Source organism: Meriones unguiculatus, chromosome 18 (assembly GCF_030254825.1).
Source record: "Meriones unguiculatus strain TT.TT164.6M chromosome 18, Bangor_MerUng_6.1, whole genome shotgun sequence".
Taxonomy (NCBI): domain Eukaryota; kingdom Metazoa; phylum Chordata; class Mammalia; order Rodentia; family Muridae; genus Meriones; species Meriones unguiculatus.
In genome coordinates, this window is record NC_083365.1 from 3084278 (window position 1) to 3094248 (window position 9971).

The window sequence follows — 9971 nt, forward strand, 5'->3', positions numbered from 1 at the left end:
ACAGCAAAGATTTCTCTTTTAAGAAACTTGAAAAATGGTTGTGGCATTACCTAAGTATATCACCTAAAAAACAGGAAGATTCTGAGCTAGTAATATCTGTGCAAAATATTTTAAAATATAAACTTGGGTGGTGTCCCCAAAAGCACTGATCCTCAAGGATTCTTGTCAGTGCTATTATATTGCACTATTTGACATAGACACTGCACTTCACGAGATAATTATAGTCATATATATCTCACTTAATGTAAAAACTGAAGGAAATTTTGAACTGCATAAAATAGCTCCAATATTTTTGAGACAACATTGCTAATAGTAATTGCTTCATCTGAGTCTGCCATATTTTGCTTACCAACACAGAAACATCCACCAGTAAGATTTTAAAAAATATTTTTACTTTACCTGAATTAACCCATGGCTCTTATCAAGTGTTGCATTAGCAGACAGTATTTTTTTCCAGAATTCTTAGGAATCGTTAGGCAAAGAGACAGAGGAAAAATAAAAGAGAAAGTTAATAGTGAAGGCATATGGTTTTTAATCTGAAAATTAAGATTAAATTTAATATTAATAAATTTAAGCATCTAGGATAAGGATGCCGAGATCCTCACAAAAGAATTTGTTGTATACATCCCCAAATGCAGAACATGCAAAGAAAGTGTATAACCAATATACAAAGATATGGGTTAAGTTCATTTTCTAAACATAATTACAAATATATCTCTATTTGTATCCTGGAAAACAATTAGACAATATTTCAAAATATTTCCCAGTCTCATAGTCTCTAATGGTCTCTAGCACCATTACTTCCCTTTCTCTTCTGATGTCATTTCATTGTTTCTCACATTTGTAGTAAGAAAAAATCTGAGAAATACTTGGACAGAAAAAATGGCAGTGATGAACACTGTGGACCCTGAAGCCACACACATAAGGTTCATTCAGTAAATATCATTCTGATATTGGCCATCTTAGTAAATCGCCCCTGCCTGTGTTTCACCATTTGTACCACAGGAACTTCCATGATATCCATCTCCTGAATGGTCTGTTGGTGTTCTTACTTTCATATGAAGTGTCTAAAACACTGCTTATAACTTCAGACATTTTGGTGGTGGCTGTGCTTAGTATTTTTGGATGTTCTACTGTGAGCATCAGCTGAGAATATGTCATGAAAATTTCTGTCCATTTAGCAAGAATGAAGATGTAATGCATATATACACCTCATGAACCACTTTCTGAATTTAGATTGAAATGATACACTAGAAATTATATTTTTATTATACATAATAATTTGCATATATATTTAATACTCACCTGTGAAGTAAGTATTCCATTTGTATGAACTTGGTATCAGAGAAGAATATGTACTGAGTCGGAGCTGCACGTGAAAGAGTTGGGATGCAACTTATAGATGTCTCGTTTAGATCTCTGCTTTGACCTTAATCAGAACATCATCATTATCATTTTAAAGTTCCTAACTGGTATATGCATGTCTGTCACAGAACATAGGGATAGCACATAGCATGCCAATTATGTCTTCTACATTTTACCTTCTCACAGTTTAGTGTTTTTCAGTATTGATCAGCATTGATTTCTAAGAAGCCAAACTTTCTCATATCAAGTGTAATTATTTATACAATAGAGAAAAAACAGGGTACATAAGCTGTACTGTACTAGACTTATGTATAATGTACATTATCAAAGGTTTGACTTTATAAATACTGAAGGCTAACATGCCTACTTTCATCTTAAACTACTGCTAACACACTTCTAGAAAAATAATAGTTTATTTCTGTTAATAATTATTATGCCTGCTATTATTTTATTATTATTATCCTGTTATTAATTAACATTCCTTTTGTAAAACATTCTTTAATTTTAAAAAGTGCTTTGCCTAGCAATGAACTTCTATCAGTTTTAAAGAGCAGTGAAGTTTATCACTTTCCAAAACACAGATGCAACTGGAAATAAACCTCTTAGTCAATTTAACACATTAATAGAGGGACAATATTACATTTTCTCTCATTTGTGAGTTTTAAACTTTCAGTAGATACATAAAATCATATATTCACAGAATAAATGAGAATGGAGAGGAAACTGTCCAGGGAAGCAAATGGGATTGGAAGGGGGATAAAAAAGTGCAATAAAGAGAGGGTGTTTGCTCTGATTATAACATATGCATTCATGAAAATATATTTACATAATCCAATAAAATAAAGGTTTTAAAATACCCTACACAGTACTACACAATAACAAACTAGCAAACATTTGTGGTATAGGGTAATGTATTCCCATGTCAGTTTCTCTGTTTACATAAAATAACAAATTCATTGGACAGTTTCAATATACACACATAAAAGACATCAAGCAAGTGAAATATGATAAAGATTTGTTCTTGTACACCTAAAGCACTTGTGATAATACATTTTTATTTTCCAATTTAAATATATTTAAAGTGATTATGCATCCTTGTTAGTGAAGCACATAAAACACAATGTTCCATAAAATAAAAATCATAAATAATTGTCATTTGTAATGTGTCAAATGTTTCACTTGCTTCTTGGCCAAATGGAACATAGTCCTCTCCCAGTCCTCTGAAGGAAAAAAAAAAGTCTATTACACTCATATAAAATGTACTTGTAGTTTATGATTAATTTATTTGTGTTACCTTTTAATTTTCCCAATGTAGATGGTTCCTGTGAAAATACATGACTTAAATGACCATCTGTATTTAAGTGTACAACAGGAATGTTTAGGTAACATTCTTGTTTGTAGTCCAATAAGCTCACAACATGGTTGTTAATTTTGTTTGAGGGGTCTTTTGCTGATATACTTTAAATTATTTTATGTATCTATTTGCCTTCACAGAGCAGATGACGGCCTACGACTGTTCAATAGATGAGGAAAGGCCATCAAGATATTGCATAAAATACATTTCCATAAAACTTCAAAGTATCTCAGTCTTTCAAAGAAATGTAAGAGCATCCAAGTTAAAACTTAAAATTAAAATATTTAAATTTACTTTTAAAGTGTACTGGAAAAAGTATGTGGATTTTGTCACCTAATTTTTTTTCATAAAAATACAAAGACTTGTTATTTGTATATGTATAAAATCCACCTATTAGAAATTGTCAGCCCTGTTGACATGGTCAGATTTAAATAAAAATTCACAACACTAAAATTAATTATATAATTTTTCTCTTTTGAGTCAATTGTATTAAAGGCATCAAAAAGCCTTGACTTTAATAAAGTACAGCAGCATCCATGTGACTCACAATAAGTCAGGTACTCAGTGGTTTAAATTACTGAAGAATTCCAGAAGCCTTCAGGCTCTATCACTCAGATGGAGTCTCTGTAAAATCCTCTTCTTTATTTTTAAAAAACATGTCCCTGTAAAACACTGAAGAAAGCTGAAACCTTGCAAAAAGTGTCATAAATGTGAAAGAAAAAAGACAAGATACATCAAGGGTTAAATACCAGAGACTTCTTGGGCCATTTGATCAGGACAATATTTCTTCCATTTATATTCACAATTCTGCCTATGACTTTTTTTTGGCACTATCAACATTTAAATAGATAAGCTTGTTAAAATATTTGGAACAAACTCAAATGAGATCATCTCTTTTGAATGGACTTCTTTTCAATAATCCCTAAAGGTAAACACCTTGAATGTTGCCAAGAATGAGAATCTAACAATTGTTTATTTGAAATATGTATCATAAGAAAATAAATTTCCAAGTATATTAATCAAGAAACTAAGAGATAAAGTTGAAGTATGAAATATTTAAGTAAGGTGGGTAATATTGAAAACACCCAATTCCCAACATCAGCCCAGCAAAACATAGCCCTGCACTGAGAGAATCTGCACAACTGCTTTGAGCTGCAGGGTTTGAACTGAAGTCTGTGAAGTCTGCGAAGGTTCAGACTTATAGTCTACCCGTGGAGGAGACAATGATTCTGCCATTTAGTAGGTATAGACACTTTTGATGGGGCCTTAATTAAATTGAGATAGGACTACAATGACCTTCATTATGATTGTTCAATTCGTTAATTACTATATGATTTTAATTAAATAATTCTGAGTTATTTTTTGACAAAAATTACATATTGTACTTTATTTGTACCCAATAACTGATTGCAACTGTCAGTCATTTATAAAATACTCTTTTTTAATTAAATTTTTATTTTTATATTAATTACAGTTTATTTACTTTGTATCCCTCCTTCATTCTCTCCAAATCTCACCTTCTCTCCCTTATCTCCTCCCTGCCCCTCTCAAAGTCCACTGATAGGGGAGGTCCTCCTCCCCTTCCACCTGACCCTAGCTTATCAGGTCTCTTCAGGACTGGCTGCAATGTCCTCCTCTGTGGCCTAGCAAAGCTGCTATTCCCTCATGGAGGGGGGGGGTGTCAAAGAGCCAGCCATTGAGTTCATGTCAGAGACAGTCCCTGTTCCCCTTACTAGGTTACTGCACTGCTATGGGCTACACCCAAGCAGGGGTTCTAAGTTGTATCCATGTATGGTCCTTGGTTAGAGAAACCATCTCAGAGAAGACCCCTGTGCCCAGATATATTTGGTCCTTGTGGAGCTCCTGTCCTTTCCAGGTCTTACTAACTCCCCCTTCTTTTATATGATTCCCTATACTCTGCCCAAGGTTTGGTCATGAGTCTCAGCATCTGCTTTGATACACTGCTAGTTAGTCTTTCAGAGGCCCTCTATGGTAGGCTCCTGTCCTGTTACTTGTTTCCTCCTACTTCCAATCTCCATCCCATTTGTCTTTCTAAATGAGGATTGATCATCTTGCCCAGGGTCCTCCTTATTGTTTAGCTTCTTTAGGTATACAGATTTTAGTATGTTTATCCTATCTTATATAACACTCTTGTTGTTTACAAAAAGCCATAAATATAAACATAGAGAATTAAGCAATAAATGCAGTGGTGGCTGCCCCAAGAAGGAGCCTCCATGCTCCTTGACTAAGGCAGCAGAGGCAGCTGCCCCAAAATACAGGTCTCCCAACCCAGCGGCCAAACAGACAACAATGCTGAGCTGACAGATCTCCTGCACTTTCATTTGCCCAAATCTGAGAACAGAGAACAAGGGTAATCCCTGTGCTTTCCAAATAGGCCTGCTAGCTAGTGCTTGAGTGCACCTTCAAGTGAGTGCATACAGAGCCTCAGATCCAGGTTTCCTCTACTCTAGCAGCCAGACATAGGATCCCTCCCACCCTCACCCCCACTGTGGGCAACATAGGAAAAATTATGAGAGAATTCTCAACATTGAAGATCCTATTCTAAGGTTCTCCCAGTGAAGTCCAAGCAAAAAATTTCTAGAGCCAAGATGGTGCAACCCAGACAAATCTGAATACCTAGAGGAGAGAATGGCAGCCTGTGGGCCACTGAGGCATTCAGGGCACCTGCACATGCACATTATGCCTGCAAAAAGTGCCAGCAGCCCCTCCTGTGCTTACGCTCCACCCCTCCAGGCACATACACTGCTCTAGCACCCTGTCCTTCCAGGCATACTTCCAAGCATATTCCCACCCTGTGCACATATGCCTGTGACCTTCCTCCCTTAGTTACAGCTGAAACACCAAAATACACTCTCAAACCAGTGGACCTCTTTTATCTTCCTGAGGAATACTCCAGACAGACAGACCCAGTCTGAAGTACAGACTCCAGGAACAAACAGTGAAGGTTACATTAAAGCAGATGGCTAGAGGTCAGTGTAAGAACACACCCAACAAAAACCAGGATATCATGGCTTCACCAGCAATCACCAAAATCAAAGGATATTTTGATTCATTGGAAACACCGGAAAATGATCTCAAATCTATGCTTATCCAGTTATTAGAAGCACATAAAGAGGAAACCAACAAAATTCTCAAAGAAATATAGGCAAACATAGTCAAAGAAAACAAAATAAAACAAAAAACCTACAGGCACGGGTAGAGACACAAGTATAAGCATAGAGAGAGGAAATGAACAAAAAATTAGGGGCCATTATGGAAAGACAGGAATCCACATTCAAACTTATGAAGAAAATAGTGCAAGATATGAAAACAGAATTAGAATCAATAAAGAAAACACAAACAGAGAAAATCCTTGAACTGCAGAACTTAGAGAAAAGATCAGGAACCATAAAGGTAATCATCACCAACAGAATACAAGAGATGGAAGAGAGAATCTCAGGCACAGAAGATAAAATTGTAGAAATTGATACATCTCTCAAATAAAAAATAAAATCAGAAAAGCTCTAAACAAAAAACATCCAAGAAATCAAGGATGCCATGAAAAGATGAAATCTAAAAATAATTAAAATAGACGAAAAAGAAGGTTCCAGGTTCCAAGTTCCAGGAAATATTTTCAAGAAAATCTTAGAAGAAAATTTTCCTAACTTTAAGAAAGAGATGTCCATAAACAAACAAGAGGCCTACAGAATACCAAACAGGCTTGACCAACAGAAAATATGAAGGCCAGAAGAGCCTGGGCATATCATACAGATACTAAGAAACCACAGATGCCAACCCCGACTACTATACCCAGCAAAGCTTTCAATCAACATAAATGGAGAAAACAAAATATTCCACAAAAAAACTAAACTTAAACAATATCTACATAGCACCCAGTATTACAGAAGATACTAGAAGGAAAACTCCAATCTAATGAAATCAGCTACACCCAAGAAAACACAGGATATACATAATGTGACAGCAAAAATATTTAAAGAAAACAAGCATAGAAATACAGTAACACCACCAACTCCACAATAAAACAAACTAACATTCATTGCTCACTATTATGTATCAATATCAATGGAATCAACTCTCCAATAAAAAGACACAGACTAACAGAATGGTTGCAGAAAAAGGATACAACATTGTGCTGCATCCAAGAAATACATCTCTGCAACAAAGATAAACACTGCCTCAGAGTAAAGAGCTGGAAAAGAGGGTTTTCAAGCAAACGGAGCCAGAAAACAAGCTGCTGTGGTAAGCTATCCTAATATCTAATAAAAGACTTTCAATCAAAATTAATCAAAAAAGATGAGGAGAAACATTTGATTCTCATCAAAAGAAAAATCTACCAGGAGGACATCACAATTCTGAACATATATGCCCCAAATACAAGAGCACCTGCATTTGTAAATGAAACGTTATTATAGCTGAACTCATATATCGATAAACACATCTTAATAGTAGGAGACTTCAACACTCCACTCTTAGCAAGGAACAGATCATTTAGACAAACACTAAATAAGGAAATAATGGCACTTACAGAGGTCCTAAATCAAATGGACTTAATAGATGTCTACAGAACTTTTCACCCAAACTCAAAAGAATATACTTTCTTTTTCTGCACCTCACAGAACCTTCTCAAAAATTGACCATATAGTTGGGCACAAAGCAAGCCTCAACAGATACAGGAAGATTGAAATAATCGTACCCCATCAGACTACCATGGCCTAAAACTAGGCCTCAACAAAAACAGAAATAACAAAAAGCCTACATACACATGGAAACGAAACAACTCTCTACTCAATGATATCTTGGTTAGGGAAGAAATTAAAAAATAAATTAGAGACTTTCTAAAATTCAATGAAACTGAAGGCACAACTTACCCAAACTTATGAGACACAATAAAAGCAATGCTAAGAGGAAAGTTCATAGAAGTGCCTCCAGAAAGAAGTTTGAAATAGACATGGGAGGCCTGGGCCCGCCTCGGCCTGTGGCCCCCGGGAGCAGCAATCCCGGCTGTGAGCTGAGCGGGTGTGCACAGAGGGCCCTAGCAGAGCTAGGTGGACCGGGCTGCCCTCAGAGCTCCCCTTTGGCACACGGGGCCGCGGGCGCTGGCCATGGGGCCTCCGGGCTGGCCCGGGGTGGGGTGCCGGATTCGGCGGGTGCTCCAGGACTTCAGGTCGGAGAACCCCGGCGAGATCTCTCTGCGGGTGCATGAGGTGCTGAGCTTGTGCAGCGGCAGGACATCAAGGCTGGCTCGAAGGGGTCAAGGGCCACGACGACCGCGGCCTCTTCCCGGCCTCTTCCGTGCAGGTGCTCCGGCGCCCGAGCCCGGCCCTCTGGCCGACAGCAGCCCGGGAGCCCCGGCCGCTGCGCCGACGTGCCGCCAGGCGGCCTGGAGCCTCTGCCGCCCGCCCGCCCGCCCGCCCGCCCGCCCGCCGCCTCCCAGCCGCTGCTGCAGCCGCGGGCGCCGCCGGTTTCCTTCCCGCCGCCGGCTCCGGTTTCCCGTACGGCAGTGGCGGCCTGCAGCCGTGGCCGCAGCCCTGTACGGCGGCCACCAGGCCAGCCAGGGCAGCGACGATGACTGGGCCGACAGCCCCACGGTGGCCGACGAGCCGGGCTCGCTGGGCAGCCGCGCGGACCCCGACCTCGACGGCTCGGCGGCGGCCGCTGCCGCCTGTCCACACGCTCCGCTCGGACCTGGCGATGGGTTCGCGCGGCGGCTCGGCGCCCTCTCCGCGTCAGGCTTCTGGAGCCAAGAGCTCTGCCACGGTGAGCCGCAACCTCAATCGCTTCTCCGCCTTTGCTAAGTCGGGCGGGGAGGCGCCACCTTCGCTAAATCATGAAGGATGGGGACAAGCTGTGTGTGGTGCTGGGTCCCTACGGCCCCGAGTGTCAGGAGAGCCCCTACCCTTTCCAGTGCACCATCGACGACCCCACCAAGCAGACCAAGTTCAAGGGCATGAAGAGCTACATCTCTTACAAGCTGGTGCCCACTCATACCCAGGTGCCCGTGCACAGGCGCTATAAGCCCTTCGACTGGCTGTAAGCGCGCCTGGCCGAGAAGTTCCCGGTCATCTCGGTGCCCCACCTGCCTGAGAAGCAGGCCACGGGGCGCTTCGAGGAGGACTTCATCTCCAAGCGCAGGAAGGGCCTGATCTGGTGCATGAACCACATGGCCAGCCACCCTGTGCTGGCGCAGCGCAACGTCTTCCAGCATTTCCTGACCTGCCCCAGCAGCACGGATGAGAAGGCATGGAAACAGGGTAAGCGGAAGGCTGAGAAGATGAGATGGTGGGTGCCAACTTCTTCCTCACTCTGAGCACACCCCCTGCTGCCGGAGGTGGGGGGCAAGATTGATGGCTTCAAGTGCTTCACCAAGAAAATGGATGACAGCACGCTGCAGCTCAACCACACTGCCAACGAGTTTGCCCGCAAGCAGGTGACTGGCTTCAAGAAGGAGTATCAGAAGATGGGCCAGTCCTTCGGGAACCTCGGCCAGGCCTTTGAGCTCTACCAGCAGGCCTTCTCAGTGGGTCTGAACCAGGCCATCGCTTTCACCAGAGATGCCTACGATGCCATAGGTGAACTCTTCGCTGAACAGCTCAGGCAGGACCTGGACCCAGTCAAGGACCTGTTAGCACTGTATCAGGGGCACCTGGCCAACTTCCCGGACATCATCCATGTTCAGAAAGGAGCTCTTACCAAAGTAAAGGAGAGTAGGCGGCATGTGGAAGAAGGGAAGATGGAGATTCAAAAAGCAGACAGCATTCAAGACCTCTGTAACACGACTTCTTTTGCCATGTTGGCCGAGATTCATCACTTCCATCAAATCAGAGTGAGAGATTTTAAATCCCAGATGCAACATTTTTTACAACAGCAAATAATATTTTTCCAAAAAATGACCCAGAAGTTGGAAGAAGCTCTTCACAAATATTACAGTGTTTAATGACTGCACCCGGAAATGCGCACTTTTTTTCAGTTCAAGGATAATTTCTACAACAGGATAAAAACTGCTTTCAAAGAGCTATTGCCAACTGTAGGTGTGGTACAAGGATGGTCCTGTGTTCAGCTGAAACCCGGCTGGATGTATAATTATGTAGGAAAGAAGCAGTTAATACGGTTACGTAGCAGAAATGGTACCACACTTTGTAACTAAATTATACTATGTATGCCTACAGTACCATTGTAACTTTTGGATAATGATTATATTATTTGCCTTATTGATTTTTGAAGCATGGGTATA

General features: G+C 40.8%; 1 pseudogene; it reads left to right on the plus strand.

Annotated features, from left to right (window-relative positions):
• The first annotated feature begins 7842 nt into the window (after positions 1-7842).
• LOC110542762 (sorting nexin-18-like) lies at positions 7843-9679 on the plus strand (annotated as a pseudogene).
• Positions 9680-9971: the final 292 nt, after the last annotated feature.